This window comes from Diceros bicornis, chromosome 1 (assembly GCF_020826845.1).
Source record: "Diceros bicornis minor isolate mBicDic1 chromosome 1, mDicBic1.mat.cur, whole genome shotgun sequence".
NCBI classification, from domain to species: Eukaryota; Metazoa; Chordata; class Mammalia; order Perissodactyla; family Rhinocerotidae; genus Diceros; species Diceros bicornis.
Genome location: NC_080740.1, coordinates 37417451 through 37427553, shown reverse-complemented (window position 1 = coordinate 37427553; position 10103 = coordinate 37417451). Strand labels below are relative to the sequence as shown.

General features: G+C 42.2%; 1 pseudogene; it reads right to left on the bottom strand.

The window, feature by feature from the left end:
• Positions 1 to 9053: 9053 nt before the first annotated feature.
• Positions 9054 to 9723, bottom strand: LOC131404238 (GTP:AMP phosphotransferase AK3, mitochondrial-like; annotated as a pseudogene).
• Positions 9724 to 10103: the final 380 nt, after the last annotated feature.

Genomic DNA, 10103 nt, shown 5'->3' with positions numbered 1-10103 from the left:
ATTTAAACTAGCTTTGCAATGAGATTTGTCGATCCATGTAACTGGAAAGTCCGATGGACAATTTCAGGCACAGTTAGATACAGGGTTTTAAACAGTGTATGAAGGACACTGTCATTGCTTCTCTCCCTCAGACCTGCTTTCCTCTGTGTTAGTTTCATTCACAGGCAGGCATTTCCTACAAGGTGGTAAAGATGGTTACCAAGGGCTCCATCTACCAGTTTAGCAATCTCAGCATCAGACACTTCTTTCTCTATAGTTCCAACAATGTCAGAGCTGATTTTCACTGGCCTAATTTGGCACACATGCCCATCTCTGAACCAATCACTGCCCTTGTGGTCTTCCAGGCCCAGACGTGGTACCCAGGCCTGGAGCCAGAGTCATGCCAGATTGGGGTGGAGGAGGGAAGAGAGGGGTGTGTGGAGGGGTATGAAAGGAAATTCAAAGGAAAATTAGTATGTTGTTACCTAATACAAGAGAAGATAGTCAACAGATAAATGTCCACTACACCAATGTAGACTTCTGAGCTTCAAGTTTTTTCCAGTAGTAAATGAAAGGGAGAAGGGGGACTACCATATACCCCCAGTATATGATCCTTCTTTGAAATGTTAGAGATTAGAGGCTCCCAGACCATAACCAGGGCTTTGGCGCTTACTCCAGAGTCTTTGGGTTTCTTGTGGTTATCCCAAGTATTGGGGTTGAAAACAGATTGGGACTAGAAAATGTATACGTGCTCTTAGGGGTATTCTCCAGGCCTGGATGGATTTCCGGTCTAGGATTCCCCTCAGAAATGTAAAATAATTCAAAAGTTTTCCTAGGAGCTTTATAATTCCTCCTGCAAACCTAATGGAGCCAGCCTAATTTATTTTTTGTTCCATTATTGCCTCTGTTTTTACAGACTTTCAGAGCAGCCAGTAAATGGAGAGCTGGACCCACACTCATGTGTTCTGGCCCCATATCAGGGGGGTTCTTCTGTGCTCTGCCATGGGTGGGGTAGAAAGGGCGGCACAGGACATTGGTGCCACCTTCCAGAAATGGGATGTTTGAAGAAAAATCTGTGTAAGACTGAGAAATGTTCTCTTTCATAATACACAGATTGAGTGGAGTCTACAGAGACTTGGAAAATGTTCTCCAAAATGCTGGATCAGAACGCAAATTATGTGATCAGACCAAGCAAGCAGAGAGAGAAGCAGCATCACCAGCTTTTTTCACCACTTCTGAAAAATGAGAACTGTGTGAAGACAAATAGCTCACCTCAGAAACTGACAATTGCCAATTATTATTTATTACTAGGGAGAGAATATTCTGGAACTCTTTCTATAGGAAAGGCTGTTAGGCACAGACCTATTTCCAAACAAATGTTAGTAAGAGGAATGATATAGTTTGGAAAGGTGAAGAAAAAAGAAAAAAGAGTCAATCTTGGCCACAGGAAAATCTTGGATGATGGTCCATATTCATCTCCGTTCTCAAAAACTGACTGAGAAGTAGTTGGTGGAGAAGGTGCCAGCCACAGTCCCTGTCAGAGTTAGATTGCCACCTCTAAGCATGCTGGGAAATTTTCACAGGGCATCTCATCATTGGCAATTCCTTTTACTTAGGAAGGTTCAGAAAGTTCAAGTAAGACAGTTCCTCTGCTCCCTTCTCAGTTCAAGAACATGGTTAAAGAGGAAACAAAATCTGGAAATGTCAACAACGGTCACTCAGTTTATCTGCCACACCTCCTTCCTCACCTACAACTTCTGGAAAGTGTCATCCTACCCACCAAGTTATTGGACCAGGAATGGCCCCTAACCAAGCCAGAAACCAATTAAATCACTCTTTAAGGATTCTGAACTCAGAGACATTGATAGAATTTGCCAATATGGTTGAGGAACATGAGGAAACAGATACGCGGAACATAAGCTGAGGCACCGGGGCAACAGTGGCTGCAAACCAGCCGCCCACAGGGCATAGCTGATACACAACATGTTTTGCTTGGCGTGCAGGGTTTTAAATTTGAAATGATTGCCAACACTTAAGAACTGGACTATTTCACATTTTAAAATGGGTGGGCTTCCAAAGCAAACTGCATGGAAATTGTGACTATCTAAGAGTAAACGTGCTGATAACATAGATGCAAGACTTGAGGTGCATTTGGGATTTTTCAGATTTTTAGGACGTGCATCCAAAGATCACTGGAGCTCATGTGCACACGTGTTCTATGAGAGTCCATCCAGGAACACCAATGGGCATGCTCCAGAGTCATCTGCTGCCTGTGGAATTCAGCTCAGAATAATGGAACAACTTTCAGCAAACTTGCAGGAGACAAGATGAATGAAGAATTCTGTTTTATATAAATGGCTCACAGTCCCCACCACTCCCTTTTGCTCCCCAGGCCCTGAGCCAGAGTGACACAAGTGATTTTCTGTTTTAGATCCACTGTTTCATGTAGGTGAACTCCCACAGGCATTAGAGCCTGTGAACTCTGCACTAACGAAAGGAGCTCAGCTCTGAGTGTGGAGGGCTTCTGAGGGGTCCCAGTTCCTGCTCCTATTGAGGTCAGGTTCATTAGCAATTCCTGAATTCCCAAGACTTTTTCATACCTTGAGTGAGCACTCTCCTTTCTCCTTACTACCCCCACACAGTACACAATTTATCTGAGCAAATTTGAGTGGGTTTCAGACCTGGCTGCCAAAGGAGCTCTCACTGAAACTACTTCTGAGAATTAACCTAGCAAAGGAAAGATGCCATGGGGAAGCCAACTTGACTGTGTGGCACTTCATTTCCATGACACCTCCTGGAGCCATGGACCCCTTTAAAAAGGCCCCCCGTGCACTACTTGGCGACCTCAGAACCCTGTTGGTGTGGACTCTTTCAGGCTTCTTCCCACCCACAGCATCTGGGCATAGCTAACTATATCATAGAAGACATCAAGCTATAAATGACTTTACTTTTTTTTTTTTTACCCCCACATTCTTGCTCAAGTTGTCAACTTGTATGTTTGGAAGACATTTTTACATGTTTGCTTGTTTTTTGCTCAATTTTGCTGACCTCGCTCATTGGGTCTGTTAGATGCCACCAGGAGAGGAAAGGCTCCTCACCGACGGCAGAGACCTAAGGGTTTTGGGCCCCTGCCCAAGGCAGTGGGTGTGCAGCATGTTTTAAAGTCATCATGCAGTACTTTGCTCTTTTCTGTGAGTCAGAGTCATGTGCTGTCTAAAATAGGTGGTGAGTGTGGGCCGGGCCATCCAAACACAATAGCAATCCATCGAGTTTATTCCCGGGGAGAGTGTGATCCCTCATCCAAAACCTCAGTGAGGCTCCGTTTGGCTGTCGTAAGGGTCGGATTGAACACGCAAACCCACTGAGCTGACTGGTTCAGCTCGGTCCTGGAGATCCACATTTGCAGCTGCATGCTTTGTCTTTAGGGAAGTGGGAGCAAGTAGGTTTTACCAGATGTCTGAACATTAAGCAGGCACATACTTGGGGCTGGGCTTTCCTAATAAACTAGACAGAGCATGCGATTACCTAAGAATGCACAAGCTCACTAATGCAGTTCAAGACTGAGGCACGTTTGGGATTTTTAGGGTTTTAGAATACGTTTTTGGAGATGAGGCACCCTCCCCCCACACATCCTTGTGTGAACGTGTTCTCTTGATGTTCCCATGGGTGTTTACCCAATAGCTCATGCTGATTGTAGGATGAATGGCTAAGTTCTAAGTCTACCTGTGGCCTGTGATGCTCAGCTGGCTGTTCAGCTCTAGATCATTGAAGGGATAATCACATGACTATCAGCAAATGTACGTGAGACACGACGAAGGAAGCCTTCTGATGTTGAAAGGCCATGCGGTGATGAGCAAGCTCCCAGCAGTCACAGATGAAATGCATCAGAGCACAGACTGGACACCCTTTCCTGGAAGCAGCAGCTGCATTGCAAGGAGGAGGAGCAGTAGCTCTTCAGAAGTATTGCAAAATACCAGTGTGACAAAAGCTGGGCAAGTTTCCATGGATTACGTGTGGCAAGTGCCTGTTGTGTCAGAGAAAACTTTTAGAGATCAGTCTATAAGGGGTGAGGAGAAAGGTTTGCTGGACTAACAAAAATACTTGATTACCATCCAGCCTCGCCCTAGGCAGATATGGGACAGAAGGTTATCCTCCAACCTCCCTTCCTGTCTCATTCTCTTGACCTCTCTCCTGGCTTTTACACGTCGCACCTCACCACCACCCATGCTGAGGTAACCATCGCTTTCTCTGTCCTCTCATATCCCCCTTTTTTGTCATATCCCTCATTTTTTTCCTAGATTGAGTGTTAGTCACTGTGTTGTCTTCTGAGATGATTCTAAGCCCTATTGTTACATGTGAAATAGAAGAACGTGCCCCCCTTATAGTGACTGTCATCAGAATAGGAAGGGACTGTGACAACAGGAAGAATTTTTTATTTTCTCGAAACCACAAATCATGGTTTAGGGCAAGCTTCCCTTAAGGCAAGGAAAATAGCAAATGGCATATCCAACAGGAGACCAGAAGCATAAAGCTGTCCAAATAGAAGGATAGTGGCCCTGAAAGGGACTCAAATTGTTCTCACATGTTGTTGCTTTTTTTTGTCATTAGGGTTTTTTGTTTGTTTGTTTTAGTTTGTTTTTTGTTTTGTTTTATTTTTTTAAGAACTTGACGTTTCCCCTCCCCCAGTTCCCACAAATGCAGACGCAGCATTGGCCGGCACTTGGCATCTCTTTGGGACTCGGCAGTCACTACAGCTTCCTGGTAAGATTTCAGCTCCTGCGAGTCCCTGCCTACTGCATTTTGCAACGACATTTTAAGTGACAAGAGAGCTACTAACAAACTACAATTTAGTTGAAAATTTTGCTGTCAGACTGCAGTTATTATAGCCTCAATCTTACCTTGAAGACTTTCTTGTAAAGGCTAACTCTGAGCCCAAGCTCCGTATACATACGGAAATGTCATCTGATTGCTTTGTTGCTTAAACTTGTTAACTTGAGAGCAATATCATGCAGACTAAGAAAAGGAAGATTCTAGGATTGTTCAACTTGCTAAAGATTTTCACAGGTTCTCAAATGATTTCTGCAATGGTCACATTAGGAGACATATTGCATGCAACATTTCCACCTGTTATAGCCCCATGAAATGGCCATTCCGTACGGTAGAAACTCCAGGACATGTGGTAGAAACTCCAGGAAATGAGTCCTATTCTTATTAGATGAAAACTCCATTAAGACTTCATCGCTTCAAAGTAATTTACCTGGACCTCTTTACTTACCTAAGTTAATGGTTCTTATCAATGTCCCAGTGCTCAAGGAATATAGTAGGATTTATTTTTCATTTTTTATAAGGAGAAATAAAAACATTGAGAAGGAGGCAGAACTAGAGCCTGTTCCCTCTGAGCGTGTGTCTGTTCCTTGTTCTCCTATCACAATTCCATCAATTCTCTTGCCAATATTTTCTAATTTCTTTCTTAGTTCTAAAGATTTTCTTCTGATTTATTCCACCCTTAAATCCCATGTCCTGCCAAATAACCAATTTCCCATTCTCTTCCCAGAGTCTTTCCAGTCAACACCTAACCTTACTTCCTCCTTGTTTTTTCTACTCCATGACTCCTTCTCTTACCGGTAGAATCATAATTGGGGAGGTGTTTGCCGTCCATGCAACACTGGCTCAGTGGGGTATCCGATAAATTCCCAAAACCGTATGGTTTGACAGTAGCCAAATTCTGTATCCACATGGCCTGACGTCCTTTTCATTAAACACACATATTCTGACTACCTACAGATAATCCTAGCCTCTTTGGATCTCCATCACCACCACCAATTTTGAATATTTTTCCTACTCTCCTGACATTATGAAAATTTTCTCAGCTTGCTGAAGGTAGTGTGGTGCCACTGTGTCATGATATTCAAAGTCCTCTTACACACGTACCCAATCTTCTTTTCTTCTTCCTGATACCTACTCCCCACCTACACTCTATTCAAACTCAATATTCATTCTGCATACCAGATGTTTTCCTACCCCTTGCTGGAGAATGCACTACTGTAAGGTTGTCTAGATGGTCAACCACCAAAAGTGTGCAAGGACCTCACAAGATCATGGTCCTGGACCTAGATTAATAGGCCTAACTGGAGAATAAGAACATCCCACAATTGCATGTAAACATATTCCCATTTCAGTTTACTTAAGTTACTAATATAAAATTGAGTTGTTTTCTAGAGAAATGCATTGTGTTTTGGGTTACTTCGTCTTCAGAATCCATTTAATTGGCTTTTTTCAGATTTTTGTTTAGTTAGAACTAAACAAAAGCTATTGAAGGCTAGGAAACAGCAAACAAATATATCATGATTTCATTGCAAGTTGGTTTCACCACCTGCATACTGGAAAAAGAGCATCATTAGCTGAGTTTAAATACAAAACTGCTCCATCCCCGAAGGTGGCAGACCCCAGAAGCAGGAGAGCATCAAGGATAATCAACATGTAGGTCCTTGGGGCACTGCTGCAGGAGGGGCCAGCGATTCATCCTCCATTGATGCCCTTCCATTCGCCTTTGAGCCAAACAGCAGTAACAAAGTGTCACCTTCAAGTTGGGAGTCATGGCCAGGGAGCCCAAATTAGACAGGCATGGCCATGTGTCATGAGGCCAGGAGACTAGGGGAACAGACCTAACCACCTCAGAGAAATCTCACCCAGTGGCTTATCCTTCTTCACTGTCCCTGAGAACAGGTCAAAAGACAATTCAGACCAGCAATATCCCCAAACAGATGACACCCCCTGACAGAGAATGCAGTCTAATGGAGAATCTCAACCATATAGAAGATTACAGAGTCAAGTTCAGCACACATTCAAGGAAGACAAACACTACAAAGGATGACAAACTCAACAAAACGGACGAACTAACACCCAAGCAAAATAAATAACAGAACAAGCAAAGCAAGAATTATGAATAAGCATAAGTAAACTTTTCTGATAGATGTGTGAGGATATAGCAGTCACAAACAACTCAACTAGAGGTCATGGAGATTAAAATTTGTTCCTTTTAATAAAAAACTGAATAAACAGATGAAACACTTTTTTCTGAAATTTAATTTTATTATTATAAAGACTAACATATGCCTTATAACCTAGAGACTAGTGATAGTTCATAAGTTTAGTAGTTCACTTTTTTAGAAAACACATAATAATATTCAAATAAGACATTATAGAAAATATTTTGAAGAATGAAATGTTTTCTGTGATCCTTTTAAAAAGACTTGGTCCATTTTGAAAAACTGACAATGAATGGAAAATAAAACAAAGAAAAATATTTTTTTCCCCAAATACATAAGAAACACTTGCTAGTGTTTGTATTTTAAGCGCCTGGAGTAAAACGGGCCAAATTTTCAAAGACGGTTAATAATAGCTTGTACAAGGACTTGTTTCATTTGCTTTAGCACCAACTAAAATAAGAGTAAATACACCATTTAAGATATAGTCGGGTGTCTCCTCCACCTCTCACGTTGCTCCCCCTCCTACCAGGCCACAGTACACAAGCATGCATCCTCCTAACACCACTAAGGAATCTCAAATAATGATTTAAAAACAGCTGCTCAGATTATACACGCTGGCAGGATTTTTTGCCCATAAGACAGGATGTCAGTGAACACTAGCAGGTTTCAACTCCTGTGATCAGGAATAAAGAACTGCACCTTCAGCAAATTCAATTACTTTCCTGGTCCTTTCTAACCTGTCATACAAAGCTTTCTTATTGCTACATCTGTTTACTAATTATGACTGCTATTTCTGTCAAGGAAATTTCCCATCAGGCATGCCTGATCTATTTCTATTTCCTAATGACAAAATATACTTATTTTATACATAGTGTCATGAGTTTGTTTTCTTTCATTCTTATTTATTTATTTATTTATTTTTTTTGTGAGGGAGATTGGCCCTGAGCTAACATCTGTTGCCAATCCTCCTCCTTTTGCTTGAGGAAGATTGTCGCTGAGCTAACATCTATGCCAATCTTCCTCTACATTATATATAGGATGCCCCCACAGCATGACTTGATGAGCAGTACGTAGGTCTGCGCCAGGGATCCAGGCCTGTGAACTCCAGGCCAGTGAAGCGGAGCACACAAACTTAACCACTATGCCACTGGGCTGGCCCCCTCGTTCTTCTTTTTTCAATACTTTGTTATTCATCAAGGCACATTGATCAAAGATAACTGGCAAGTAGATCCTAAAGCACACACTTCTTAACCTGAGTAACATCTGAAAACATAAGACATCAATTACATTTTCCATTAAAGAAAATTCATTCAACTTTGGTGCTTATCCAAGAACTTATATCACATCAATTTCTAACATAAGCTATACCCCCTCAGTGCACATGTTATTTTCAAAAGAAAACAAGTCCTATCAAAGTAATATTTTCCTAAATGTTATTTGATACATTTTTATAGCAAATTGAAAATTCTGAGCAAACTGAAGGTATGTTTAACAACAAAATACATATAGCTTATATGGCTACCTTATAGCTTTCTTAGTTAAAGGCAGCAGTAATTTTGCATTCTGCAATGGATCTGTAAATCCAGTTATTTTTTATCTGGAATTTTATAGATATAGCATCTCACAAAAGCATGTCCCATATGCTAGAAATGTCTTTTTGGCATCTGGCTATGCAAAAGCCTCTGATGAGATACTTTCTCCAAATTAGTATAACGTTAACTTTTTACTTTTCCAGAAAAATATGAAATTTTACCAATCACTTATTCTTAGTGAATAAAAGTTAGATTACTACCAATGGCTCTTTTAATTTTACTCTAAAAGAATTTGTTAAAGTTTAGACATTTCTGATGTTTTTGAATTGTATACCCATAGAAGATAGCTGGATAAAACATACTAGACAATTTCAAATGACAAATCTTAGTATCAGACTCATTTGGCATATCCTTAGAATCCAGCATAAAATCCATAGAAATGAAACTAATATAATTTCCAAAGAAGTCTTACATGGTAGAGCCTTAGAACAGGAAATTCTAAATGAAAGAAGGAAGAAACTCTGTTCATCTAGCTAATTACAAGCATTTTTCCTCACGGAATAACTGATGCTTTCTGGTGTATTCCTAGAATTTTTGTTTGCAGTAAAGCAGGTATACAGGGCCAGATCTTGTTGGTTTCCATTCCGGAGAATGTTTCCAACACCCCCTTTTTCTGGTACTATTCCAGGACTGGTTTGGTCTTCATAAGCCTTCAGTCTCTTGATAAGGGTCTCTGATCCATCATCCTCACGCTGAATGAGAGGCTCTCCAGTCAGATCATCCACTCCAACAGCTTTGGGAGGGTTAAATTCTAGGTTGTAGACGCGATCACTGGCCGGATGAACCTAGCGAGCAGTGAGACGTTGCTTGACGACCTCAAAGGGCGCGTTCAGGTTCATCACCGGGTGTATCTGATAAACTCTATCCAGGGTTGCAGCTTGTGGAAGCGTCCGGGGGAAACCACACAACAACCGGCTAAACTGGGTGAGCTTTTTCAGAACGTGAAGGGTCAGCCGAGTCATGACGTCGTCTGGGATGAGCTTCCCCTGGTCCATGAAAATTCTGGCCAGCACACCAATTTCTGTGTCCCTCAGCATGTTGTCTCAGAGCAGGTCCCCGCTGGAGAACTTCTTCAGCTCGAAGTGTTTGCTGATGCGCAACGACAGGGTGCTCTTGCGGGAGCCCGGGGAGCCCATGATCACGGCGCGCAGGAGCGGCCTCGTGGCCCCCCTGGGCACTGAGCGAGGCTGGGCTGCACGGTCCGAGGGACCTGGGCCCGGACCCGGCCTGCGCGCTCCCGGGGTCCATGGCCCGCGGCCCCGGGCAGCACCGCGAGGACGCGCGCCGAGAGGGCGCAACCCTTAATGGAAACGGTATTTTAAAATGGACACTACTAAGGGCAAATTTGTGAGTTGAAATATTGAGCCAAGGAGTTCTCCCACAATGCGGTATAAAGGGCTGAAGAGACAGTAAGTATGGAAGGAAAATTAAGAAACAAAGTGGAGATTCAAAAGTTTCACCATGCATAAGCAGAAAATGAAGAAGATGGAGGGATACAATATTTAAGGAAATAACTAGAGAATAGACTAGAATTTCCCAGAAT